The sequence below is a fragment of the Mustela lutreola genome, chromosome 7 (assembly GCF_030435805.1).
Source record: "Mustela lutreola isolate mMusLut2 chromosome 7, mMusLut2.pri, whole genome shotgun sequence".
Taxonomy (NCBI): Eukaryota; Metazoa; Chordata; class Mammalia; order Carnivora; family Mustelidae; genus Mustela; species Mustela lutreola.
Genome location: NC_081296.1, coordinates 93,695,985 through 93,711,610, shown reverse-complemented (window position 1 = coordinate 93,711,610; position 15,626 = coordinate 93,695,985). Strand labels below are relative to the sequence as shown.

Sequence of the window (15,626 nt, the reverse complement as noted above, 5' to 3'; positions counted from 1 at the left end):
CTTTGTATTCTTAGAAACACCTTTAGTTATTAACCAATTGTGAACTGTTACAACAGAATTCTTCAGGTGGCAATTTATGAATCAGTTAAGTGGCAAATAAGTTTACCAGCAGATTTAAATACTCTTAGTTTCTTTGCAGTAAGTAAAAAAGCACAAACCTACATCCAGTAATTAATGACTTAGCATTTTATCCTGTTTGGTTAAGACCTAGATATCCACAATTTAATTCCATTTGTCATCCAAGCAAAACTTTAAAACTTTCAGGTTACCAAAGACTTTGAAAGCTACTTCAGCAATTACCCATTAGAAATTTGAGACAGACAATTAACCATCAGTTTAGTCATTTCTTTGCTAACAAATTTTAACAAGTAACACAAGCTTATTTGACCTTCAGTAAACTTTGATAGAATAAAGCTTCACATTTACTGCTGTTAACTTCAAAGATGCATCTATCTTAATTAAACCAACAAACTTAACTTAGTTCCAATACTGATTTGCGTTCCACCTGGGCCCACTCCGCTTTGAATGTTTACCTGAGACATGTGTGGGAAGATCTGGAGTGGGTGTTAGGTCCAGGGGGTTCTCTTCTTGCTCCTTGACAGTGAAGAGAGAAGGAGCTGTGGTGCATGATCTAGAGGCTAGTCATGCAGGTTGCACGCGCGTTGGTACAGAAACAGAAGGGGAAAACAGAGGAAACAAAGTGCTGCCAGGAGGCAGAGAAAAGATTCCCGGTTTCAGAGCTCATAAGCCCCAACAGAGGAGCAGACGCCATGCTTTCCCACCAGCAAGGGGGGAGGGGTTAGGCAGTCCAAGTCAGGCCAGAGAACACAAGGAAACTTCCCCGAAACAAAGAGTTTCGGCAGCTGCTTGGGAATATTCCTTATAGTCTCTGTCTCGAGTTAGACCAACCCCAGTTGGCTCCAGTAATAGCCATTTACATGGGAAGTGAGTGAGGGAGAAGCCCCCCACATCTATTAGGAGAAACAGAGAGAAATAAAGCCAGAGTCCCCTTAAAAAGAATGTAACCTTCATGACCAGTACAAGGAACATATATCCACATTTAAAGACATAACATGGAGACATACATGAAGACATACATTGTTGGCCTCCATTCGGAGTCAAAGAAAACACCAAGGACAATAAGCAAGACACACAAAACAATTAACAAGAAGGACGCTGCGCGATTTCGGTACAAAACCGAAAGTACAAATTCAACCGGCCCAGGGGAACCACGAGGTCTCCCTGTGGCGGACAGAACCAGCCCAGGGGAACCACGAGGCTCCTCCGTGGCGGACAGAACCAGCCCAGGGGAACCACGAGGCTCCTCCGTGGCGGACAGAACCAGCCCAGGGGAACCAAGAGGCTCCTCCGTGGCGGACAGAACCAGCCCAGGGGAACCAAGAGGCTCCTCCGTGGCGGACAGAACCAGCCCAGGGGAACCAAGAGGCTCCTCTGTGGCGGACAGAGAAATGTACTTGTGGGGCCCCGAAAAAGCGGCCCCCCTTGATCCCTGGGGCGTCCCCCAGGGTGGCAGGGGAGAAGTCCGAGTTCGTCAACTCCTTCTCAAGCTGCCTACAGAATACAAAGCAACAACGCGCGCTGTCGTACAGTCCTATACTACCGAAGCATAGGCAAAACAGAGGCCTACAAACGAGAACACGAGACTGGATACAAACGAGAACATGAGACAGGAGACAAGAATGCTGGCCAGCTTACCTCCCGGTGGGAGTCAGTTGGATCCGTGGGCAGGAGTCCGATGATCTCGGTGGGACCTCCAAATGAAAGACCCGCGGATCCCCTTACCCAAGAATCCAACACTGCCACTGGATGCAATCAGCAAGAGGTTCTTTATTGTTACGCAGGCGCCTGCGGGTGGTCAGCAGCTCCTGCTAGCTGAGCACACCCGGCTGGGGTGGTGCCGGGTTTTTATAGACAGGTACAAACAAGTTTTGGGTGGGGCGCAACTGATTGGTTGACAGTTAGAACTTTTGAAAAAGGCATACGTGGAGTTTGCTGATTGGCTTTGGGGACCCACGCGCAAAGAGAGAGGCGGGAAGGGGGTACAAGCTGATTGGTTCTGAGGGCCCGCGCGCGGGAGGAGAGAGGCAGGGAGGGGGAACAAGAAGGGGGAAAGTAGGAATGCCATCATGGCGTCTTCTATTATTTCTATAAGCCAAGCAGTTACAGAAGGGCAAAAGAGCGATTAATAAGCAATTAATAACCTAATTAATAACCTGGTCCATACCTAAAAGCCAGCGGTTTACAGAAAAGCAAACAAGCGGTTAGTTATCCTATCTATCTTCTAGGGGAGGGGTCTTTCACTATCACTCTGTGTTCTGTCTGCCGCTGCCCTGGCTGACAGGGCCCAGGGCAGGGCCAGCCTTGCCACCCCAGACACTTCCTGGAGATAGAGTTCAAAAACACATCCTGTGCGAGACGGTTGCCAGCCAGGGAAAAAGACGGCTTGCTGAGGGTTTACAGAAGACAGAGAACACAGAGACTTATAGCAGGTGCCACTTCTGGACTGGCTTAGGAATAATAATGAGCTCAGTCTTAGGCACCCATTCTTATATGACTGCTTGGAAGCAGAAGAAAGCTGTGCCAGCTACTGTTTAGGCTAATTAAAAGCATGTTCACCTGCCTCATCCGTCTCCCTCCACTCCTTCCTGCTCACCCAGGCCAGATGATGTCGTTTTCCTTTGATACAGGCCCTGTCTTCTCAGAGCTCATCTGCCAGCGCACAATCTCTCCCTCTCTCCTTCTGTATCTCTCTCACCCTTTCTCCCTCCCTTCCCATCCGTGTCCTTCTCCCTCTCTCCCCCCCTCCCCTCCTCATTCTCCCTCCTCCCTCTCTTCCTCCCTCCTTCCTTCCCTCTGGCTCTCCCCCTCACTCCCCTGTCCTCCCTCATCTTCTGACTGTCCCCAGGTCCTGGGCATTCCCTCTAGAAGAACAATCTCTTCGGTGACCCAGACTATAGAAGGTGAAGAATCGGTCATGTCCAAATTGACTTGGAAAATGTTTTTATGCAAGTACCCTTTAAAAAAACAATCCACTCCTTCCTAAAAATATAAAAAATAAAAATCTAAAAAGTAAAACAGGGGTGCCTGGGTTGCTCAGTGGGTTAAAGCCTCTGCCTTCAGCTCAGGTCATGGGATCAAGGCCCACATCATGCTCTCTGCTCTGCAGGGAGCCTGCTTCTTCCCCTCTCTCCCTGCCTGCCTCTCTGCCTATTTGTGATGTGATCTCTCTCTGTCAAATAAATAAATAAAATCTTTTTTAAAATAAAAAGTAAAACAATCCATATATTTCATTCTGTCCGTTTGTCTGCCTCTCTCTGTCTCTCTCCCCTTCTCTCTCTCTCTCTCTCTCTCTCTATATATATATATATATATATATAATTACATAGTTAAATAGTTATATATGTATTATAAGGGCTTTCATAGTACACATCTGTGAAATTACTCCCCCTCCAGGGAGAGTCACTCAGCACTCTCTGTATCTTAGTGAATGAATTATTGCAAAAAAACAAAGTGGTAAGTCTGGGAAGGAAAAAGGAGAGGAAAGACCGAGCACAGCTGACAATCAGTCCTCCTGCTACATCAGTGTGGCGTCATGCCCGTTAGCACACCCTCGAGTCGTGGAACTGTGTTCCTTGATGGTATATAGCAGCAAACAGTATACTTCTAAAACTGAAAATATGACTGTGATCACAGCAGAAAGAAATCTCAAGGGCTGAGCCCCATGTCTTTCATACCCAGACACTCTGGAGTCCAGTACAGTGACTTCTACCCTGAGAAAGCTCAACAGAATACTTACTAAGGGTGGTGATTCTTAGTTGTATAAATATTCTTGACGATGACAGCATGCACAGGGATTTCAAGCCCAAACGGTCACTGGTGCCAGGAATCACTGCACACAAGTGAAATGGGCCAGGGGACAACTGTGGCAAGCCGGGATGCTGACCCCCCCCAAGGGGCAGGGTCACTGCTCTGCACCCGCTGATGGCTGCTGTGCAGGAACACAAGTCTAAAGATGCCCGATACTTTGGTTTTTCAAAAGAAGCAGGAAAGAGCCTATAACTGTTGACAACGAATTCAACTTTAAAAAAAAGAAGAAGAAGAAGAATCCAGAGGCAGAGCAAACTAAACATATCTGGAGGCCCTCACCTTGCTACCTCTTACCATAAAAGGTCCAGGCGCTTGGTTTGACACAGGACAACGTTATTTATCATCTGGCTACTTCTATTTCTCTATCATAAAGCAGGGATAATTATAAAACCTTCCTAATAAGATTGTTCCTACATGGTAAGCATTTGGACTACATGGCACACAGTAAGCATTATTATTCAAAATAATATTTTCCACACCTGTACCGGGATTGATGTGAATGAAACATGCCATGCTACGCAAGTCCTAGGTCCCAGGTTTGATTGTGTCATTGCAATAAAGAACATCACCAGTTGGAAAAGAGCCATCCTCTCACTTTCACAGTTCATAGCTATAGAGACAGAGTCAGAAAGGAGTCAATCTGTTGTCCAAGTTCACAAAGTCATCAACGGACACAGGAGGCATCTTGTCACCTTGGCCATGGGTATCCCATTCACTGGGATGACCTCTGCTGTTAACTTATGGTCATACATTTTCCTTGTGGTTCTCCATGCTTTTCCTGTGTCAGAAAGGCAAGATTAAGGCAGTGAACGACCTCAACCCATAAGAAGTCTTTAGTGGTGGGCAGACTATCCATTGGTATTCAGTTTATCTTTCGAGCTAATTTGCAGAGTTTCACCAGAGGAATCCCGCTCAGCATCACTTAAGGACACATTTTCAAATTGGATCTGGCAAAGTAAACATCCTTGAAAAATAGGAATCCATACTCCAGAGGCCATTCTAAAACATGGGTATTCAAACATAATAGCTCTTTAGTTCTCAGAGTGTGGTCCTGGGGCAGCCACATCAGCATTACCTAAGATCTTATTAGAGACACAGAATCTGGGGCCTCACCAAGACCTACTGAAATGGAATCTTAATTCCCAGGAGATCTCTGGGAACACTAAAGTATGAGCAATACTGCTAACTGAGTTATCCCCATAATTTCCTGAGTTTGTGTGTGATCAAGGGAAAGAATAGGAAGAAAGGTTCACTTTCAAAATTATAGGTAAGATTTTTACTATTTGATAACCCACTGAAGGTACAAAAAAAAAAAAAATGTCAAAAACCAGTCCTCATCATCTGTTCAATGCTAGACTTCTAAAGATTCAAAAAACTCCAAAGAAACGTAGAAGTTTATCCTAGACTTGAGCCCAAGTTGCTTTAAGGGGAGCTTCTGGCTGGGGTATTGACATAGCCTCCCTGCTGAGACCTGTTGCTTGGACCTTTCCCACCAAGGAAAGAAAGCGAGTGCATCACTTTGTTAGAGCGGCAACAAAATCAGAGCGAGGTACAAAGTCCGATTTGTCAGGAAATATCTGACCATTGACAGCCTCACTCATTTCCAAGGGATGACAGAAGCAGGTAGGTCATCTCTTGCTTTTACAAAAATGAGGAGAGGAAAGAATGAAGGGAAAAAAGATGAGAAAGAGAGACAGATGCAGGAAAGAAGAAAGGAACTGAAATCATTGTCAGGATGTTTACTTGCTTCCCACACTTCTGTCTTCTCTTCTAGCAATCGAAAAGCGAAGGCTTCTATGAGATTTCCCCGGCTACCCATCAGCAAGAGAGGCGCCCTGCCAATGAACCTCTGGGTGGTAGGCGAGAAGAGACACAGAGCTTTATGAACTGGAAACCCACTTCACATAGAGGAAAATCCATGAAGCTTCCTCCTCCTCCTTGTTTAGACCCTGGGAAGGCAGGTTCTATTCATTTAGTGTGGTATCCACCTCCTGCCTCATGATTAGACAAGGAAGGGATTATTATTGTTGGTCCGTTCCCTGACGATTCCCTACACTGTCCTGACGGCACCGCTGCTTATCACTGGACACTCTAATAGGCAGCAGAGCACATGACCAGCCATCAGCACAGCCCAGCGGCTCTCACTGTAGGGAAAGTGCCAAAATCCACTCTCTAGGACAAAGAGCTTATAAAATCAGGTTGCTGTGTTTTAAACATTATCTTAAATTTTCTCTTTTGTAGAAAATTTTTGAAAAATAGCACTTGTGTGTACACATACTCCTTACTTGAAGAAATCTCCCAGAGAAGAATTTGTAAAACTGTAAGTTCAGTGGCACCTGGGTGGCTCAGTTGGTTAAGTATCTGCCTTCAGCTCGGGTCATGAGCCTGGAGTCCTGGGATTGAGCCCTGTGTCGGGCTCCCTGCTCAGCAGGAAGCCTGCTTCTCCCTCTCCCTCTGCCACTTGCCCTGCTTGTGCTCTTTCTCTCTGTCAAATAAATGAAATCTTAAAAACAAACAAACAAACTCTAAGCTTACTAGTATCTCATCCAGGGGTGGTATAGTGGACCGCTGCATGTTTGTTGAATTGTTCATTAGCTGTCACCGCAGTCAATAAACAAATATTTTACAATGTATTCTACGAGTGAGGCACCCTGATAGATCACCTAAACCAAGTTGCTCATAATCCTTCTGGGAAGAGAGAGTGAATGAGTCATGTTAATTCCATGTTGTTACATGATCAGTATAGGAGAGCCTCTGTGTAAAACTAGTTCTCTGTGGAACACATACAAATAAAAAACTAAAAATATAACACGTTCTAGTTGAGGATCATTTTTCTTTTAATAATTGAGCCTTCAGGCACATTTCCACAGAAGGCCTTGTCCCTGTACCAGAAGTCATTTAAACTGAAGAAAAGATTTTGTCAGCTCAACGGAGCCCAACATGCAGGAAAGCCAAGACTGGCTGAGAGAGAGCAGAATGTCAACGTCTGCAGAGAACCTTGTTGGGCATGAACCATAATTATATCCATCATTTTTTTTTAAAGCAACTCTTAAATGATTTCCCACCTGAGCATGAGGAAAGGGACCTTATTCCTAGATCCCAGAGCAGGAAGCACAAGAAACAAGAGGTCCCTCGGTTCTCCCCCTGATGGTGCTCCCTCTCTCAGCTCCCATGGGTTCTCTTTGACACAGATCCCTGTTTTAGCTCTAAATGCCTCCCATCATGCCCAGCCCATAATAAAGGTTCATAATTATTTTTAAATTAAAATAAAATGAATGTTTTGCCAAGGAAATCAAGATTAAGTAGAAGGCAAGGCTGTACCTTCAACATCGCATAGACTTTGCCTTGCTGCTTTTGCTGGCCAAGACCCGAGCTAGGTGTGGACATCACTGAAGAATGAAATACATGCTACCTCTGCTCTGGCTTGGAACCCAGGAAAGAGCCGTACATGTAAAGCTGAGAGGCCAAAACCTTCTAACAGGAATGACTGTGCAAAGAGATAACATTATTATCAAATGTACTTATTTATTTATTTCTTTGAAAGAGAGAAAGCGCACGTGAGTAGGAAGAGCAGGGGGAGAGGGAGAAGCAGACTCCCTGCTGAGCACGGAGCCAGATTCAGGCCTCCAGCCCAGCACCCTGGAACCATGACCTGAGCCAAAGGCAGACGCTGAATTCACCCACTGAGCCCCCCAAGTACATTTGATACTTCTTAAACACTTCTAGCAAGCGGCACTTCCTTGATGGTTTGGGAGGAGCCTGGAAAAAAAGCTGCTCTCAGTCATTACTCTAAAATGTCACAGCATTCCTTTCTAAGTGGAGCCTATGTCAACTACTCTGCAAATGATGGGAGTGCCAGGATCAGATTTCCAGGTAAACTCTGAAACTGCAATGAAACAAGGAGCCCTGAGCTTTGTTTCCCTGGTATCACTGGCAGCAGTCCAGCACCTGGCAGGTAGAGCTGATTGAGCAAGTTGACCATTGATGAACAAATTAGAAAACATTTTCCTAACTCTCAAATGTATAAATAATTCTTAAATGCCTAGATAGGAAAATAATAGTGGGAAATGACTCAAAGAAATGGAAAGACATTCCATACTCATGGATTGGAAGAACTAATATTCTAAAAATGTCTATACTACCCAATGCAATCTACACATTTAATGCAATTTAATACATTTTGCTTGCCCTGCACCTCTAAACACTGCTGTATATTCTATTACACACATATGTAATGGAATACTACTCAGCCATCAAAAGAATGAAATCTTGTCATTTGCAACAACACAGATAGAGCTAGAGACTATAAAGCTAAGCAAAATAAGTCTGTCAGATAAAGATAGATACCATATGATTTCACTCATATGGGGAATTTAAGAAACAAAGCAAACAAGCAAAGGAAAAAGAGAGAAAGAGAGAGACAAACCAAGAAACAGACTCCTAAATACAGAGAACACACTGATGGTTACCAGAGGGGAGGTGGGTGGGGGATGGGTGAAATAGTCAATGGGAATTAAGGAGGGCGCTTATCGTGAGGCACTGGGTGATGTATGGAATTGTTGGGCTACTGTATGGTGCACCTAAAACAAATGTAACACTATATGCTAGCTATGCTGGAATTTAAAAACCTAAAAAGCTAAAGATAAGTAAGCAGCAAAACTAGATTATATCTGAGTATGGTTTAAAGAAAGATTGTTTCAAATATGTTGACCAAGTAGAAAAGCTAGAAATCCTTTTTATGTAAATAAATTTTAGTAGCCTTGTCCCCAAAGAAAGTGTCTACTAAATGTTTTTTTTTTGTCTTGTTTGGAACTGTACAATGTTCTTTGACTATAATAAATAGGACCCTTCCCCCCCAAAGAAAATAATACAGGGGAAAGGTACAATTTAATATAGGCATCAAAAAACTTTTAGTACAAAAGATTTGTGTGAAGAAAAATACTGAGTTAAAAAATTGGAGGAACACATCCAAAAACAAAGTTGTCACAAAAATCAAAGTAAAGCTTTTAGAAGCATGCTTGGTCTATAGCAGCATGACATGTATTTGAGATCATGGTGATAATGATGTTGACAACAATGATGATGCTTTCATTTCCTTACAGAGAAGTACTTTTCTAGCAACCTTCAGTGACATAAAGAGATAACATGTTTCCTTTTGGTGGGAGGCCAGTGTGTAGATACATAATTGAACTCAATTCTTCCCCTCCTCCCGTGTCCATGCTGTACTTACTTATTTGGCCAATGGAATGGGATGTTGGAAGTGTCAACGGGCCAGCTCCATGTCTAGATCTTAAGAAGCCTTGCATGTTTTGCTTGCCTTCTTGCACTACTCACACTGCCACAGCAAGGACATGTGCTGGGAGTCTGCTGAGTCAAAGAGTTGAAGAGATACACGCAGCAGACCAGAAGATCTGGAGCACAAGCTGAGTGCCTTGGGTATTCATTGTTATGTGCCCTTGAAGTTTAATAGCTGTTTGTTATACAGCAATCGTTAGCTCTAGTCCATGTCATCCTGAAATTAATAGAAATAAGCCACGAACATAATCTATGATAAAACCTTGACCATAAGTGCAAGCAAGTTATGTTCAGCCAAAGGGTTGTGTGTATGTGTGTGTATGTATAAATTTATGGAATTGTTATTTTTATAAGTGAAAACTGTTTAGAAACAGCAATTCTATATGGTTCAACCCAAATATTCTGTAGTATGTGCATTGCAATCATTATTTGAAATACATTCATTTACCACCTATTAATAAGAGTTCCCTAAAATTAAATAAGGAAAAGGTTTTCAAAGTGCTTGGCTCATAGTTGAAACTCAATACATATTCATTGAAAAGGTTATTGAATAAGGACCAAAAAAATCAAGCAACTCCTTATCTCTACACCCTATTGGAAAAAATTCTCTAAGTGTTTCATTCATTATTTATTCACATTTTAGCAATAATCAATTTTATGTATGATTTTTAACTGTTCAGTTCTTATAACCAAACTGCTGTGGATAAAGGAAAATGGGTCAGTATTTTATAGATCTTGAGCAAGATACCCTCAGTAGCAGGTAAACTCCTATAGGAGTTCTGTTTCCAGTGCGTACTAAGAATTTACTCCTAGCTATATCTAACTCAAGTATAAATATATTGAATATTGAGAGGAAAGCCTTTCTCCTTCTTCAGAAAATAGGTCGAAGAATACATGTCAACCTTCTATATTGTCAGGATGTGGAATGAACCTAAGCATCAATTTACTTTTATCAAACATACTTGCACCTTGTAGAGATGCCCCAAATCAAGACTTCACTACAGCGGCCAACAACCCGGTGAATAGAGAACTTCAGATTTCCGTTCCTGTCAATATCTGGGATTAGTGCTACTGTTCCATTCTCTAGAGCCAATCTAGGCCTCACAAATAAACTGAAGAAAAGCATCTCCTTCCACTTCTCTGAACCATTTGTGCCATGCTTTCTTCGCATTGTTTCCTCATTCAAACACATGTCTGCGTGTTTACCAAATCTTCGTGTCCCATCATGCTGTTTAGCTTAAGCATCTCATCATGTCATTTAGCTTAAATGGATCGTCTGAGGCTGAAATAAGTTGCTTACAAACACAGGCTGGCTCTTCCATTTTTAGTTGCCATGAAGAGGCTTTACTATTGTGAAATGAGCAACTGTTGTCATGCTGCTTTCTCTCACTGAGTATAAAGTACATCCATTTTAGTAACCATGGTTATTACCAAAATTGTATCCGTTTGAATTATATGCATGTCTCCTTTTTCAAGGAAAAGGACTGACGAGCATTCACTCCCATGCCTGAATTTCATTTTTAACCCAACAGTGCCTCTTCTAAAAATAGATATTGATATACATTTCATCATCTGCCACTTGCTTTCTCACCTGAAATCTAAAAAAAAATTGGGCTCAAGACTCTGTGTTCTGGTCAGGATTAACAACTGGAAACACACACAAACACACACACACACACACACACACACATACATTTATTTCACTCTTGCTGCCATGGTAACCGACTACTTTTCTCCAAGCTCCTAGGTATCTAGGTAGTCCTCACACATGCTCACCAACTTCCTGGGAAGTAAGTAGAAAAGAGTGGCAGGTTAGAACATACCTTTGAGATAAATAAGGTGCCATTCTCCCCAAATCAAGATATGTGACTGCTCCTCCCCTTTGCCCCCTGTCCCTCAATGCAGAAGTCAAGGATCCTTAACCAAACTGGCTACAAGCCAGCAATGGCTGGACAAGCTACTGTACTGTGTGATCCAGAAGCCAACGCGGCAACGACGTCAGTCCAGGCTGCGGGGAAAATCACAAGGAAGCAAAATACAGCAGATGAGCAAAGACGTAAAAAATAAAAATAAAAAACAAAAAAAAATTTTTAAAGCTCTATTTTATTCCAAATAAAGAATTAAGAGACCCCTTTTACTATTTGGCTACACCAGTTTCTGAATCTAGACACTAACACTAGTATCTGTATCCAGCTGATTGAAGGGGTACCTTCCTTCTTAGGATTTTTAAGTGCAATGCCTTAAATATCTAGAATCATTTATCAATTTTAAACCCTTTTACAAACCTGATCTTACCTGATCCTTGCAACAACTCTCCATAGAAGTTTCTGTGAATGGAACCAAGTAAAGAACCTGAGGAATCAACATTAAATATTTTCCAAGATCAACTTCTTACCTCTCAAAGGAGTGTTTTTAAACTTTGCCAGCATTTACCAAAATTGATTCTGTAGAAAAACAATCATGTAAGATCCTCAATGAAAAGGGTATTGCACAACATATAGTCATATTGTATGTAAAGTTTGCAGAAATCCTGAAAATAAACTCCTTAAATGGTTTAACTCAAAATTTCCTTAACTTGTGTTAAAAGAAACAAACAAACAAACAAAACCCATTTGTTGCTTAAAACCTTTAAACATCTCCTGAAATTGCTTCATAGGTCATATTTTGGAACTTTTTGAGCGCCTCAAGGACCAAGACTATATCTTATTTAATAGTGTGTTTGGGTGAAATCATGGGTTGAACTGTATGTCCTCTCCTAAATCCATATACAGAAGCCCTAACCCCCACGTGCCCCCCACCCCCATACCTCAGAATGTGACCTTATTTGGAAAGAGAGTCTTTGCAGATATAATTAGTTAAGATGAGACCTCATCTTAACTGGAGTAGAGTGGGCCCCTAACCCAATGGTGTCCTTAGGAAAAGGAAAAAGATAGACATGAGCACACACACACAAGGAGAATACCATATGAAGATGGAGGTGGAAATCAGGGTGACGTAGCAGAAGTCAAAGAACACCAAACATGGACAAGAAAAGAAACATAGAACTGATTCTCCTTCACAGCTCTCAGAAGGAATCAACACTGCTGACCGCTGGATTTCAGACTTCTAGCCTCCAGAACTGGGACATGGTAGATTTCTATTTTTTTAAGCCTCCCGGTGGGTAGTACTTAGTTACAGCAGCACTGGGAAACCAATAGTGGTGGCAAGTACAGAGTATGGTCATTTATTTCACAACTTCACCAAATACTTACTGTCTCTATTCAGGACTATGGGCATGGGGGAGGATAATGTGGCCCATCCTCATAGAGATGACATTCTAGTGAGGGAGACAGAAAACAAACAAATAAATAAACAAACAAATAAATGTAAAATAGTATTTGTCTCCATTTGTGAGAAGAAATGAGGGTCAGAGGGACCTCCCCAAATAAAGTGTCTTTTATCCATGAGCACAGCAGGGAATTCCAGAAGGCCCATTCCCCTTAGGATACAACCATGTGTTCTGCCAGGGCTCAAAAGCACCATCTCCAAATTGCATGTAGCTAAGTAACATGAAATGCTCTTTTCTGGTTCTTGCTGACCAAAAAAATATAAGATCTTGGCAGAATGTAAATAGGGGATTTGAAGTTAGGGAACCTGGGCTGTGTTTCTGATTTGCTTTCTGTGAAATCCTGGATACATTAATTTACATATCTGAGTCTCAGTTTTCTTATTTGCAAAATAATACCTACTCCATAGGAGTATTGTGAAGAATGACTGGTGTTAAAGAAAAACAGTTGCTATTTATTTACTTCCTCTGAATCTTTAGCTGGCCTCATCCCGTAGGTTCTAGACTTTTCTCAGATAAACCTGTAGTTTTTGTTTTGTTTTGTTTTTGTGTTTCCTGGTTGGTTTTTGTTTGATTTCTGGTTTGGGCTTTTGTTTTTATTTGTCTCTAGATGCCTAATATATCTACTCACAGGTTCTGGTCTTGCAACCATATTTGGATGTGAAGGCAGGAAGTTGTTGTTCTTTATGTTTCATGAAATGTCTACTAGTACCTCTATGTTCCCACACCTCCACACCTCCCCCATCACAAACACATAGAGGGATAACTGGGGCTAACACGTTTTTTCCCTTGAGAGTGACTCACTGTAAGGCTGACAGGGCTGTCTAAGTAATACGGGCCTCCACACATATATAGACACCCAATACCATCTGCTTTTCCCAAATGCTGCTGTTCCCAAATATAGTATGCCTCGCTGCTCACTCGTGCCCAGAAACCTCTCAGTACACTCTCCACTCGGTGGCTATTCATTTGTCTATGGATGGACACTTGGGTTGCTCCCCTATCTCGGCTAGACTATAAAAGTTATTTGAGTCCTTGAAGTGAAGTTTTGTCAAAATTCTTGTCAAGGAATATTAGTGATATTTTTCAACACTTAGAACAGTTTTAATCTACAAGTCGTAAAAGATATTGTAAAACCCGCTTAAAAGTAATTGCTGAAATTTCCTAGATTTTTATTTAGAGTCATAACATTTTCAGTTAAAGTCAAGCACTTCAGAAAAATTAATTTTCATATTATTACTTTAATAAATCAAAACTTTATTTTAAAATCCATTGTAACCCCTAAATAATCTCTTGTGGGTTTAAACTGCCATCCAGGACACCAGAAGAACCTGAATGTTTTATCATTTGTCATGACTCCTTTATGCCTGTGGACATTTTCAGTTTCCCTACCTACTACCAATTCTGATTATAGTAAATAGAATTTATATGAGACCCACGGAGTCAGCCCAGAAGCCATAGTGGGGAATTGCTACATTCACATTTGTTTGGCTGTAGGGGTATGGGAAGGTAGGGCATACAGACTTATAATGGACTCTGGAGTCAGAGGGCCTGGATTTGAAACCTGCTCCATCACATACTATCATCTGAGACTTCTGGCAAGTTGTTTAACTGCTCTGTATCCAGTTTCATCACCTCTTTAAGTTCCATATTTAATTCATAATGTGTTTGTGAGGTTTACATCCTGCCACAGACTTGATGTACTTTCCTCAGCACCTGACACATGATTAAGGTTCAGTAAATGTTGGCTGTTGTTTGCTGCTATTTATTATTATTATTATCATTAGCAAAAAAGAAAGGATATGGATTTCAATTTCACTTGGTTTAAATGATTGTCAAAATTTACCATGAAGACAATTTGGGAGACTTCTAAATATACCTTTCTATATTTTAATTGCTATGACTTTCCAGGATCTCCAGGGCTGATGATTTAGCCTGAGGAAAACACCTGGTTTAAAAAGAAATGAAAAGAAAAAAGCATTTGGCACCAATCTCTGGTTTCAGGTTTAAACCCTAAGGCCGTGCCCTGTAGATTCTCTGGTTTCAACTACTTGGGATATTAGCAATTAGCAGACTAAAGTCTTGCTGTTTTTTGACATTTGTTTGAAGAACAAAAACAGCTTTAATGGTTTGCTGGGATCGCACAGGAGCCTCTCTCTTGAGCCACTTGGCGCTTGAATGTGAAGACTAATATGGGGAATGAGAAGTATTTCTAATTGTTGCTTCCGCCAGCATAAAGGCAATTACTTTTTTAGCCCTTGCTATGGACCAGCGCTGTTCTTCATACACTGACTCTTTTAAGTATTGTTAGGAGATACTGCTTTAGAGACACTAACTTTATTCACTTGTTAGTATTTTTACCCTCCACCAGTATTTTGAAACAAGTGTTTCAAAAAATATCTAGGCTAAATAAAATCCCACAGAGCAAACATCTCCTAGGCCGATAAGAATAAGAGGGCACAAAATGGTCAGCCTGGTGATTACTAGAGGTCAGCTATAGCTAGTAAAGAGTATGAAGCAGAGAAACAGACCCCACTTTTATCAATAAATTGCAAGACACCAAAGTGGTCACCAGGACTCAGATCCAGTCTGCCCCAGGGAAGCTGAACTCAGACGTGCCCCTTTGTTCAGAGGAGCCATTTTTCACTTATTCTTCCCTCTGCCCTCCAGAGAAAGAGACAACCCAGGGGAATTTTTGTGTCAGGAAATGAAAAATGCTCTGAATTTTCCTAAAGATTGAAGGCATTTATTTAACTAACCTGTGGTTAACATATATATGGTCAATCAGGGTTAGGGAGAAAGTGAGGTCTCTCAAATCCTACACAAAGAGCTGTAAACTGTCACAGGCTCGGTGCCCCCCTGGTGGAGTATGATGAAAGTCATCTTCCTTTTCCTCCCGTCTCCTAAAAAAAGTGCCTAAGATCCTATTAGCTCATGTTATATATCCATTTCTTCCCTGGCTTCATCTGGTCTTTTTTTTTTTCCTTTCTTTATTTTTTTTTATTTTTTTTTTTGAGAGCTAGAGAAAGAAAATGTGTATACTCATGTCTGGTGGTGGTATTGGGGGTGGGGGTGGGGAACCCAGGACAAGGTTGGAGAGGGTTGGGGGAGGGGCAGA

The 15,626-nt window shown here is 41.8% G+C and overlaps 1 long non-coding RNA gene across 1 annotated transcript in view; it reads right to left on the bottom strand.

Moving 5' to 3' along the window:
- The window catches only part of LOC131836492 (uncharacterized), a 43,154-nt gene that overhangs the window by 24,363 nt on the left and 3,165 nt on the right, over positions 1–15,626 (bottom strand). Inside the window, exons 2-6 of the long non-coding RNA XR_009355641.1 lie at positions 12,435–12,499; positions 11,479–11,627; positions 11,007–11,191; positions 9,119–9,400; positions 4,458–4,666 (exon numbers count right to left, since the gene is read on the bottom strand). This is a non-coding gene — a long non-coding RNA (uncharacterized LOC131836492). The remainder of the gene's footprint in view (positions 1–4,457; positions 4,667–9,118; positions 9,401–11,006; positions 11,192–11,478; positions 11,628–12,434; positions 12,500–15,626) is intronic.